The 13328-nt window shown below is 38.6% G+C and overlaps 1 protein-coding gene across 1 annotated transcript in view; it reads left to right on the top strand.

The window, feature by feature from the left end:
* The window catches only part of PID1 (phosphotyrosine interaction domain containing 1), a 230661-nt gene that overhangs the window by 56168 nt on the left and 161165 nt on the right, over positions 1-13328 (top strand). The window lies entirely within an intron of this gene.

Below are 13328 nucleotides of genomic sequence, written 5' to 3'. Positions count from 1 at the left end.
AAAGCCTGATTCTGGGCTCGATCCCAGGACCCTGGGATCATGATCTGAGCCGAAGGCAAAGGATTTAATGCACTGAGCCACCGAGGTCCCCCTAAGAATTTCTTTAAAATGCTGATTAATAGAAACTTGGTAATAGTGGTAACCATTTCACTGTGTGTTGCTATTGGATAGTACCGATAATGTTGCATTATGGTGCTTTGTTTCTTGAGAAGTTACTTTTCTGACAACCTCATCCATCCAGAACACAGCCTGAGTCTGTCCACAAGCAGTTGAGAAAAACCCTTGGCCCTTAAACAAATACCACAATGCCCAAGCATCATGTTCTGAGGTCGTGACAGAGCTCAGAAATACATTTCGAAGATGTAACATGGTACAGTTTAGCTTAGGGAAATCCGCATTTCTGTAGAGAATCACATATTCCTCAGTGGCCTATGGTAGCACTTCTCCATTTAAGCCCAGTAATACAATTTATGTTCACATCGATAGTAAATGTGATCAATAAACAGCTCCATTTTCCTCATACACTCTGTTTAAGAAAATCCCAAGTATGCAAATAAAGATTTTTCATTCATCCTGGTCAGTGAAAGATTTGGCACTTAGATTTAGACCACTGTCCTCAGAACAGTACCTGCCTGTAAATGTATAAATGAGTAAGTAAAAGACCTACAGAATATAGATATTAGGTTATGTAGAACACCTCATTTCTTGGTACTTGAATGAAGAGTTACTGTATTTTGAATCTAACAAATGCTTTTTTGCTCAAGTCTCTGATTTATGGAGAACTTATTCCCCCAAACCAGCCTCCTACCTTTTGTTGTATAATGTCTTTTAGGTAATGGTTTCACTGCATCCCCCCATCTCTTCCCATTTTTGAGGAAAGAATACAATGTCATCATAATAAATATTTTTTTCATTGTAAGGCAGCTTTATTTGGGAAGCGGTTTTAGAAAATACTAGTTAATGAAATTTTCAGCAGAGGCTGTCTGTAGCCACAAGAAAGCATGATTAAATTTTAATTAAAGTATACTTAATTAAATCCTATTGGCTGAAAGTAAATGGAAAAAGTTATTAACCCTCTTTAATTGTTTTCACCAAGCTTTTAGGTGCCCTGCCTGGAGGGACTTGCTGCTGCTGGCAGGTACAGGAGTCTGTCTGGAGGGATGGATCTTATTTTCTGATCTGCCATGGTTCACTGTTGGCTTCTAGTGCCATATTGGCACATGGCATTCAGCTCCTTTTCTTAATTTTCCAACGAACTAACTGCACATAAAGAAATAAAATTATAAGTCAACAAGCTATGCTCTTTGAATTTTTATCTTTGCTTATATAGCAAAAGGTGTTGGGAAAAGTGCCTTGAAATCTTCTGACTTCTCCCACTCTCAGATTTCGTGGCAAAATTCCCTTTTGTGGAAGGAATCCAATCTAGAACGCCAATCTTCTCAATGTCTTTCCATATGTTAAACATTTTTTTTAAGTTCATTTTTTTTTTTTCTTGTCTGATACGAAACTTCCTGGGAGCTCATCATAGGTAGAAAGAAAAGGCAGTAAGCAAACATTTAAGGAAGAGGTCTCTATAAAAAGTGACCATCTTATTCTTGGGAGATAGTTTGTAGTTTGTTTGTTTGTTTGTTTGATGATTATGTGAGAGGATTTTTCAAATGTTTGTAGATTTTCCTCTGTAATGACATTTCCGTAATAGAAATGTGATAATCTTGGTTCTGAGTCTGATCCTAAATACCTTTCTGAGTGCTCTGGGAAATCATAATTTCTGCCTTTAAGCGATTGATTAATAAATTAGCTAAACATATCTGAATAGGCACGGGGGACCCTGTGTAACCAGAAATAAAGATAAACATGTCTGGTAAGAAAAATGAAAGCATTCCACTCGCATTTGAAGAAAGGGCATCTCAAGGATGGTGAAAGGTTACTATTTTTCAAAGCCAAAGGTGAGAGATCCTGGAGGCTGTATTAAATGAGCCATAAGTAATAGACCCTAAAATATAAAACATGTAAAACACTATAAATGTGTTTTTCAAAGTTACCATCCAACACTGTATTCCTGGGCAGTGGGTGACTCTCTTCCATGTGGTGATTTGGGGACACAGCCCTCTTTCTTGCTGTGGTTCTGCTCCTCCTCTGGGCTCATATAGGTGGAGAGATAGCCTAAGGAAGAACAGCTGCTTATTTCAAGTCTTTCCTCATTAGAGACACATGTCCTTTCTGCTCACATTCTGTTGGCTAGAACTCAGTCATCAGTTCATACCTCATTTCCGGGAAGGTGGTGAATTGTAGTCCTGCTGAATGCCCAAGAAGCAGGGGGAACCGATTCTGGTGAGCAGCGAGCATCCCTGCCACAGAGAACATCTAGGTGAAAGTTTGCAAGTGGTTAGCCAGCAAGGCATAATGGCCCTGCTGGTCTGTTTCTTTTGGCAGCGCAGGATTTAGAGCTGGAGCAAACACCAAAAGATCAGGAGATTTCTTATAACTATCTGGCCTTCTGGCTTCTGTTGGAAAATTTGACTTGCTGGTGGTGTTTATTTCATATTCTTGCTTGCCAGTCTTGTCTGGAGTTGTCTTGAGCTCTACCCGTACAGAGGCCAGGGGCTTTTTTGTTTGCCATGGTTCTGGCCACTCTCTGTCACCCCCGAGCAGGCCAAGCCTCCGTTTCCACTTTCCACCTTATTCCAGGCCTGCTCCTCTAACTAATGCAGGACTCCAGCGTTGGAAATGAGAATACTGATTCCCAGCCCTGATATCTCTCTCTGCTCTCCCTCTATCCCTCCCTCCCTCTCCCTCTTTCTTTCTCTCTCATTATACCAAAGGAGACACTCATCTGTAACTTCGGTCTAAGAAACAATATTCTGGTTGGTTAGGAAAGGTTTCCATGAGCTTATGGGATTGTGAATGCTATTAGAAAGAAGGAAAGAAGGCAAGAAGTAAAGGGAGAGAGAAGGAGAAGGAAGGAGGGAGTGGAATGAAGGAAAGAGCAAAGGGAATGCATTCTGGGCTTTTGAAAAAACTTCTAGATCTCTGCAAGAACACCTAGCTGCATTCTGTGTAAATATGTTCTATAAGCCCTATTCTGTCCCGTCTAAGATTTGTAATTGGAAGTGGGATCTTTAGCCTCTAAAACCAGAGTGTAAGAGTAGATCATTTCTTTTTGTGACCATTGTTGCGAGGACTGATTATATACACCGATGGGTGACAATAAGAGACCAGACAGTGGCGAGCTGAGACAAAGTACTTTCCTTCTGACCGACCAGCTGGTCATGGGGATTTGTGAAGCCTGCCCCGGAGATGCACCGCGTGATTGGTTAGTGGTGCGGCACTCATTCTGCTCTTTTGCAGAGAAGTGTTAGAGGAAGCCAGAGTCTGGAGGTCACTGGGCAGGGTTTTGCTCACGAATATTACAGGTAGGAGGACTCACTGAGCTGCCTCCATCATGACCCAGTTGTGGTGGTGATTAAAAGAGAAAAACCTCAGGTCCTGGAGCTTGCAATTGCTGTTGATCCAGATATGGCCAGAGTTATAAAATGGACACGTTAAGGGAAGTGGTGCCCATGGCTAAGGGAGTCTTTGTGAGTTCATCCATGAGCCTATAGATGAGGGCAGCAAGGACACACAGTCTTGTGTCTGGAAAGAGTTTGCTGCATCCTAAGCCCTGTTGCAAAAGCCCAGGTGGCAAGTGGTTGGACATCACTGCCATACTCAAGGTATCTGTGGCTATAAAGATGAAGGCAGTGGTTTCCAGTCCTCACTGTTGGGACCACTCAGGAGGTATTTAGTAATACAGATTCTAAAGTTCCATCTCAGACCTATTGTATGAAACAGCTCTTCCAAGAGAAGTTCCGAACCACATGTATGGTCCCATGGATTTGTTTAATGGAAGGGTAGAATAAAATTCAAATCCAAGTCATTGGTAGGGTGACCCCAATGCCAATCCCATGCAAGTATGTCTCTAGACGTCTGTACTTTAAATCCTCCTCTACATTAAGAGTCATGTAAAACATGGCTTTAAATTTTATATCTATTGATTTAAATTATTAATTATGTTAGCAATAGGGAAAGCAAAATTAAAGAGCAATTCTCTTTCATGCCTGAAGAAAACCAACTATTAATCTGCCAAGCCATAATCAAAACGGGGTCCTCACCCACCTTGTTTCTTAAAGTATTTGGCAAAGAGTATCAAGGTCACCTGGGAGTTTGAAAGAAATGAATACTCTTTGGTGCCACCACACATCTGTCGATCCAGAATCTGCATTTCAACAAAATCCCCAGGTAATAACTGTATTCAACAAAGTTTGAGAAGCACTGCACTACCCAACGGATGTTGGAAGCCCAGATACCTTCTGGAGACATAAATAGGCTCCTGGTCTTTTCCCTGCCAATGCTCATGTGTGAAGTGATGGTTGACAGAGCACGAGGTTGAGGTTTAGCCCAGCAGATGGTTCCTAGGTTGAACTGGTGTACCTAAAAAGTACAGTGTTTGATTTAGTTACTTTTGTAGATTTAGTGTTATTTGTTTAACTTATGATGTCAGGGTTAAGGAGCTACAATTGAATCCATTTACCTTTTGGATCATAAAAACAAAAACAAAAACACGTAACAAAGCACTTTTTCTGGATGAGTGTGTATCCAATGCTTTCTGGGCATGAAGATGTTTATTGTTGAAGTTCTGCTGGGAGAATTTATACACTGAATTTGAGTCATAGAGTCAACTAAACTTGAATAAGTTTTTTCTTTTTTTTTTTAAATTCTTTTTTTAAAAAAAAATTCTTTTTTAAATTTTTTATTTCTTTTCAGAGTAACAGTATTCATTGTTTTTGCACTGCACCCAGTGCTCCATGCAATCCGTGCCCTCTCTAATACCCACCACCTAGTTCCCCCAACTTCCCACCCCCCGCCCCTTCAAAACCCTCAGATTGTTTTTCAGAGTCCATAGTCTCTCATGGTTCACCTCCCCTTCCAGTTTCCTTCAACTGCCTTCTCCTCTCCATCTCCCCTTGTCCTCCATACTATTTGTTATGCTCCACAAATAAGTGAAAATAATTTCTTTTTTTTAATTAACATATAATGTATTATTAGCCCCAGGGGTACAGCTCTGTGAATCGCCAGGTTTACACACTTCACAGCACTCACCATAGCACATACCTTCTCCAGTGTCCATAACCCCACCCCCCCAACCACCCCCCTACAATCCTCTGTTTGTTTTGTGAGATTAAGAGTCTCTTACGGTTTGTCTCCCTCCAGATCCCATCTTGTTTCATTTATTCCTTTCCTACCCTTCAAACCTCTCACCTTGCTTCTCAACTTCCTCATATCAGGGAGATCATATGATAATCGTCTTTCTCTGATTGACTTATTTCAGTCAGCATAATACCCTCTAGTTCCATCCACGTTGTTGGAATAAGTTTTTTCTGCCCTGATTATTGTTTTTCTCTTATTCATATCCCTTTCCTGATAACTCTTGGGCAGAATATGATGAACACAGAAACGCTAAAAAGCCATAATAATCATTAGTCATTATGGTTGGTAGGATTTTGGTATTTTTTTGTAGTTATACAAGCAATAACTTACTAGCAATAATTATTTCCTTAAGCAGTAATTTTTAATTTGCTTTCATGAGGCTTATCCCCAGAGTGTGGTTTGCAGATGAATCTGAGCAACAAAAACCACCTTGGCAAAGGATTTTATATATACTTGTATTTTTTGGTCTGGGTAAGAAAATTCTAAATTTCACCCAAAGCACACAGGATCTATTTCGGCATCAGCCTGATAATGAGACAGTAATTGGTGTGTAAGCCGTTCATTCTCCAAGTTTTCTCACGGGGCATAATTTGTCTCTTATTTGTCAGGGATGGGTTCTGAGAAACAACACTCCCATTCACGATGGGCAGAGCAAATGTACTAAAACATTATCATAGCTGGGATTAATGGTCCACTATGGATTTATGTCAAGAATGTTAATGATTTGTTTATGAATAAGTGGGCCTGTCGCATGGTGAAACAGTAGCCTGCAGAACTGCTGAATGGACAGTTTGCTTGCAGAGGATTCTTGGAGGAAATAAATACTCTTGCCAGGCCTTTTGCATCTCTTAAATCGCTACTGTGAATTGACTTTGGAATTTGAAATGGCGGCGTTTACCTCACCAAATCCTTTGCTTGTTATCGCAGACCTTGTAACTCAGAATTTGCTCAATATAATTTGGAGAAAAATATTTTCTTTTTAGGATTGCATCGAATTTGGTTTTGTAAAAGATTGAGAAAATAATAATCTAATTAAACCTCTCATTGAGCAAAATCTGGCTCTGCCCTTGTTCTCCCCACCAGATTATGGTAAGACGTAATCAAACTTTCTTGAAGTACATGTGAATGTGTGGACAATAGGGATTTACAGTAGATTTTAATTGGTAGATAAAAGTCACTTATTGCTAGGTGGAGCCCAAGCAATGACAAATAAGTCAAGATTATATAGTGATTCATATATGTGCATACAGATTGATGTAAAAAATGTGTGTGTATATGTTTGCATATAGAATAGATATGTGTAGATGTGTGCGAGTGTGTGTGTGTGTGTGTGTGTGTGTGTAAAACCTGCCATGTAAATGTTTATGAAGTAACTTAATGATGTGTATTTTAGCTACTTTTTAAACATTCACCTTTTTATGAATGATGATTTTGGCTTTCTCTTGAGAAGAAATTTGAACTTAAATGTTATTCTATTTATATAAAAAGGATTAATTTATTTTTCCTTTTTTTGGCTTTGGGATAGAATTAGTTGGTTGAGTTTTTCTTGACTTACATTCAAAGGCTCTTAATAACTTAAATAGCAAAGTAACTTTATATAAATTTTTAATTATAATCTGGGAAGTTTCATACTACAAATATGACCTAAAGGATATTAATAACTAGGCTTCTTTATAATCAGAAAAAAATGTATACTAGTTACTTAATGAAAGTGACATCCGTATTTACCTGGCAGAAAGGACTCGCAACAATTAATTCACTTGGTTCTCACAATACTCCTAGTTGTTTTGTGACTATAAAGTCATGGAGTCAAGCCTCAAATCAGAACCTTTTGTGTCTAGACCGCATGTTCTTTCCATTGTGGAATATCACAGGATGAAAGTCCATGTGACCTCACCCTTCATGTCCCTCTCCCCTTTTTGTATTACCATCACTTTGCTCCAGTAGGTGGATAGACTTGCTGAATGCTGTTGGGGGGAAAAAAAAAAGGCTGGGCACAGTTGGCCTTCCAGGGATCAGAGAACTCCTTGAAATGATATGAAAATCTTGTGTAGATCTCTGCTCCTTGGGTTGTGTCTGATTCTTCAAGAGGTTCATGATCTTCCAAAGGGTCATTTGTCCATATATTAAGTTATTAACTCAGTGCATGTCTAATCATACTGGAGTAGCTGGACGTGTGTTCTTTTTTATCATCATCATGTTGTAGGGCAATATGATTCTGAAGTTAGGAAACTGATCTTCCTACATACTTCCAAGGTGATCTCATTTCTCTTGAGTCAGACCCTATGGAGATTTTACTCTGCTCTTAACTGGCAGTTCTTCAATAAGCAACATATATAGCCTTGACTTCTTCTGACCGTTCTACATTTCACCATCTGAGAAGGGACTGAGTACAGGTAAGTTTGGCTCTTTCATTTTAATTTTGTAGCGAACCTCAGTAAGGTCATTATGCAGATGGTTCAATTTGGACTAGAGTTGTTAGCAGAGACAAATTAAAATTAAATCCAGAGGATATGTGTTCAGCATCAATCGTGAACAAAGTAATCTTCTCCATGCTTGGGGATGGGGTGGATGAGGCCTGGGCAGGATGCTCAAGGAGTGGTACGTCCACTCATGTGTAGACTGTGATCAGGATTAACCTGTACGCACAGCGCCTTCGTATTCTATTGCTCACATTTGTGTCCATTGAACCTTAGCGTACTACATATTTCAAGGTAAGAGTGCTCTACCAGAAATGCTAGATTATAGTAATATACTACTATATATAAAGTACAGTGGTATACTTTATGCATGTGTATACTGCAGTAGCGTACTATATATAGTATAGAATGTGTACATAGTAATACTATTTATTTTTCTTCTATTCATGTATTTTGGCTTTAGGATTTCTTTCCCTGTTCCCTCCATAGATGTAATTGTAATAAGAGTGATTCTGCAGAGAGCTAAAAACCTATCCTATTACCCTGTAGCCCTACCTTTTGCATCAGGGGTTTTTCACTTGGCTCTGTTGACCTCAAGGACTGTCATCCTCCAGGACTCTTTCAAATCCTGGTGTTTATTAGAATCACTGGGAGGTTTTGTTAAAAATGGAGATACCTTTCTCCTACTCAGGAATCTTCTATTGTGACCAGCTTTCGAAATGATTCTGAGTTAGAATGGGTTCTGTACACAGCCTTTATAGAGGGATGACCACAAACTTCTGGAACTTTTTCTGAATTTGGATTCTGTTTCTTTCTCTAGGGACAGGATCCACAGTTTTGTTTAAGATCTTAGAGGGGTCTGAAATCCAGCAAGAGTTTATGAGCCACTGTTCTTGTGGCTGGAGTGGAGGACATTAATTGTAACCATACTGTTACTTTTTTGAGCTTGGGAGGTAAATGGATTGAATTCACAGGCAGTGAGATGAAGTCATATTGTAATCGGAACACTATTAGTATAAACCATTTTTACTTTCAAACTAAAAATGCACTACTTTTGGAACACTATTTTATGTTCTTTTTCAATAGCACTTAAAAGGCAATACTAGCCCAAAAGCACATACCTTTGGGTAAATTGGAAGGGGAGATGAACCATGAGAGACTATGGACTCTGAAAAACAGTCTGAGGGGTTTGAAGTGGCGGGGGGGTGGGAGGTTGGGGTACCAGGTGGTGGGTATTATAGAGGGCACAGCTTGCATGGAGCACTGGGTGTGGTGAAAAAATAATGAATACTGTTTTTCTGAAAATAAATAAATTGGAAAAAAAAAAAAGGCAATACTAGTTGATGACCAGGTGACATTTACAGAAAGATTAAGTTTATGTTATAAATGCGGGAGTACGTTACGTTTACCTTACCTGAGCCAGATGTGCTGGAATGTGCAGATATTTTATGTTCTTATACTAGAACAGGCAACTTGAAACCCTTTCAGGCAATTAGCTATCCCAGCCCAATATCCCTGGAAGTTTTGATTTTATGCCAAACTCCTCATCTGTCATTCATTTTCATAGAAATAGAATGGGAAGAAGGCGTTAATAACTCAGAGCAGGCACAGTGCTAGGAGAGATGAAATAATCATGTTATCAAAGTAATTGACTCAAATTCCAAGAACAATTCTGCTTTGAGGTTCAAAGAGAGAAGCGAACAAAAGCCAAGTTGATGCATGCCCTGGATTTGTAGCCTTGTCAGTTCTCGAAAACTTCTTGGTAATGAGGACTTTTTTGCAGAGTAGTGATAAGAACCTCATAGTCTTCAGACATATTTTCTGTGCTTCTAGACAGTCAAATTAATAGGTAGTGTTCCTTTAGGAATTGGGTATGTTTCCTCTTTAAGAAATATTTGACAATTGTTCCTTGGAATTGTCAGGGTCCTCTCTGTGAGTGAAGAGACAAATAATTTAAGTGCTAGCTTCATTTCCATGTCTCTTCACATAATAGCAGGACACAGGGAGGAAGTGCAGCCTTAAAAACACTGCAGTAATATGGCTTTCGCTGGCTAAGGCAGTGAAAGTTTTTCATCTTCAGAGGCAGGAAAAAAATACCATTGAAGCAAAACTGAATGTGATATATCGTTAAGAAAATACAAATCAAAACTATAAGTAGTAGATATCTACTTCACACCTATTAGGATGGCAGCTAACAAAAAGAAAACCCAGAAAATAACAAGTGTTGGAGAAGATGTGGAGAAAGAGAAGTCTTATGTGCATTGGTGGGAATGTAAAATGTACAGCTGCTGTGGAAAACAGTATGGCAATTCCTCAAGAAGTTAAAAATAGAATTGCTATATTAGCCAGCAGTTCCATTTCTGGGTAGAATACCCCAAATAATTGAAAACAGGGTCTTGAAGAGGTGTTTGTGTGCTCATTTTTATTACAGCATCATTCACAGTAGCTAAAATGTGGAAGCAGTTCACATCCGTTGTTGGATGGATGGAAGCACAAAGTTATGGCATTGACATATGGAATGTAACTCATCCTTAAAAAGGAAGGCAGTTCTGACACATGCTGCAGTAAGGATTGACCTTGAGGACATTATTAAGCTAAGTGAAGTCATTCAGTCACAAAAAGACAAATGCTGTAGGATCCTACTTATCTGAGGTACTTAGGGTTGTCCAAATCATAAAGATGAAGTAGAATGGTGGTTGTCAGAGACTGGGGAGAGGGAAAAATGAGGAGCCATTGTTTAAGGGGGACAGAGTTTCAGTTTTGAGGGTAGAAAGAGTTCTGGTGATGGAGGGAAATGTACTTAATACTACTGAATTGTACAGTTAAAAATAGTTAAGATCATAAATTTTATGTTTATGTGCATTTTCTTACAATAAAAACATTGAAAGAAAAAGAAAATGATTTAAAGGTGTTTTCACACATTTTTAAAAAATGTCTTTCTTAATTCTTTGTCCCTTGAGGGCCAGAGGTCTTTCAGAAATGAGAATGCAGAGTACAGAGATTGAGGCCAAGCTGGGGTCTGCCACCAAGGATGTCTTCGGGAGTGGAGACCTAGGGAAATAGTTACTGCCTGTATTTAACAGACATTTATTTGTTCAGTGTCCCTCTGTGAAAGGTGTTGGCTAACATGTGGAGTAGAACTCAAAACCAGATTCATTTATTTCTCTTTTTGAACCTGATATTTCTACCAGGTTTGAGATGCCTTTTTGTCCAAACAGTTGAAATAGTCTTAGTTTTTTTGTTTTGAAAATAGTGGTATTTTCATAGTAAGAGATTTCATGGTATAGAAAGGTATGAAAAAGATATAAAAACTTATTAAGACTGTACTTAGTGTTTTGGTATATATTCTACATTCATATATATATATACATATATATGCATGTATGTGTATATACACACATATACACATACATACATAGGCACACACATTTATTGACAAAACAGGAAATAAGCAATCCACTCTGCCTTGTGGCCTGCTCATTTGGGTTAATATGTCATTTGACATAGTTCCAGAATGATGTGATTTGTTCTCTATTTGCACTTTTAATGGCTAGGAATAAATTTAAGAGATTGTTAGATGTTTTGGTGACCATCATGTCTTTCTAATGATGGAGGTAAATTTAGTTATGAAAAGAAAGACAACGTGGTTGAAATGCAAGAATACAGAGACAGACACATAGCAGAGTGGGCACTGGATCTCACACTGCTGGCAGAGGTAGAATCAGTGGCAGCTGATAAACATGGGAAGTTTGGGGGCAAGAGACTTTGCAGAGACCTTATGTTCTTGGATGCTGAGCCTTGTCAGAGGGTCTGGTTCTGAAATGTTCATATTTGCTTGACAAGTCTTGAGTGCCTACCATGTGCTTAGCAGTGTCTAAATTACTGGTAGTACTGGGTTAAAAAACCCTTTTTATTTCCCCAGAGGATCTGCTGGTATAGTGGGGGAGGCAGACACACTCACAGCTTTGGTGAAATATACAATACATAGAGATTTGGATCAGCTTCTCAACAGTGAGCTCAGCAGATATCAGGCCTTGGAAAGAAAGAGTTCCTTTTTAATGTCTATATGGTATTGGGTCCATATTGATGCTGATTAAGTCATCAATTATTTTCTCAGTGTCTAAAGTATAAAGGAAAAAAATAAAAGACTATGGGATACATGTCTCCCAAATAGCTATTTTCACTTGATTTTTTTTTTTTTTTTGGTCCTGTAAATAAGGGAAGTGCAGGCAGATATGCTTACCTGGGAAGGAATATAATCAGTTCATAGATGGCCAGTGCCTCCCTTCCTGCTGGATCCAGGATAAGCTGGAGAAGAGAAACAACAGAGTGACCCCTTGGCTAAATAGCTTCACAAACGAACTCAAATTTCCTTCTCTCACTTCTCCCTTGTGGGGGAATCTGAACCTCCTGCCAGAACAAAGAGAAGTGAGACTGAGTTTTAAGTTGACCTATTGAAAGTGTTGATAACAATAGTTCCGTAAATTATGTGTGTGTGTGTGTGTGTGTGTGTGTGTGTAGCACATGTAGGAACATTTTTTTATTTGATTTAAAAATTAGATTTCTTTGATATATAATACGTGTTTCATTACCTACGCACATTCTGACTTGTAGCATTCTGAAATACTCTTGAAATATTATTATTGATTGGCTTTGATGGAAAAATATTCTTATTTTTCCTATTTATTTTTAACTAGAAATTTCACATTTATTTTAAAGAGTTTTCTTCTTTGGAACATTAAGGAGCTTTTAAAAAATTCAGTCATAGATTTCATAAATCCCAAACCTGTCTGCTTAAGGAAGTGTACTCTAATTAACCTTACTTTTTACTTCATTATCTATGTCCTTGTTATCTGAAAAATATAACATTGTTGTTTTATAGGAAACCACAAAAAAAAATGCATGTTTGTTAGAAGTCTGCTATGAGCCATGTACTGTTCTGGGTACCAGAACAATGGCACCAATACAATCATAATGGAGAACGAGAGAATTCTTGCTCTCCAGGGTTGATGCTCCCATGTTAAAAGACCTACAGCAAATATATCATCAATAATTGAAACTGTATAGAAGATAAAATGAGGTAACATTATACTTGATTAGCTCAGGCAAAGCAAGGGCTCACTGAAAAGGCATTCTTTGAAACTTGAATAATGAAAAGGCAGTTGTCTCCTGAATATTTAGGAAAGGTACATTGTAGGCAGGAGGGACGGCATCTGCAAGGGCTTTAGGTCAGGAACAAGCTTGGTCACAGTGTCTAGGACATTCATAGGAAACAGGACAGATGAGGAAGAGGTTGGAAAAGTAATTAGAAGTTAGACCTTGTCAGCCAGAGTAGGGTGTTTGGGATTTTATGCCATGAGTGATGGTAGCTGTTGGAGAGTTTTTACTGGAGAGTTGACCTATGATCTATTCTTTCAGAAAGAGCATTGTGTGTCCGTTGTTTTCGAGGATGGATTGGCAAACGAAAGTAGAGGCAGGGAGGCTAGTTATGGGGCTGTTGAACTAAACCTACAGGAGAGATGTTGCTCTAACAGGGGAGGTGGTGAGCAGTGGTTGGATATGGGATCTATTTTGAATATAGATCCAATAGAATTATCAATAGATAAGGAATGGACTCTCAGATAAAGAGAGATCAAGAGTGTTTCCTGGGATTTTAATTTA

The sequence above is a fragment of the Neovison vison genome, chromosome 3 (assembly GCF_020171115.1).
Source record: "Neovison vison isolate M4711 chromosome 3, ASM_NN_V1, whole genome shotgun sequence".
Taxonomy (NCBI): Eukaryota; Metazoa; Chordata; class Mammalia; order Carnivora; family Mustelidae; genus Neogale; species Neogale vison.
This window is presented reverse-complemented; position numbering and strand designations above follow the sequence as displayed.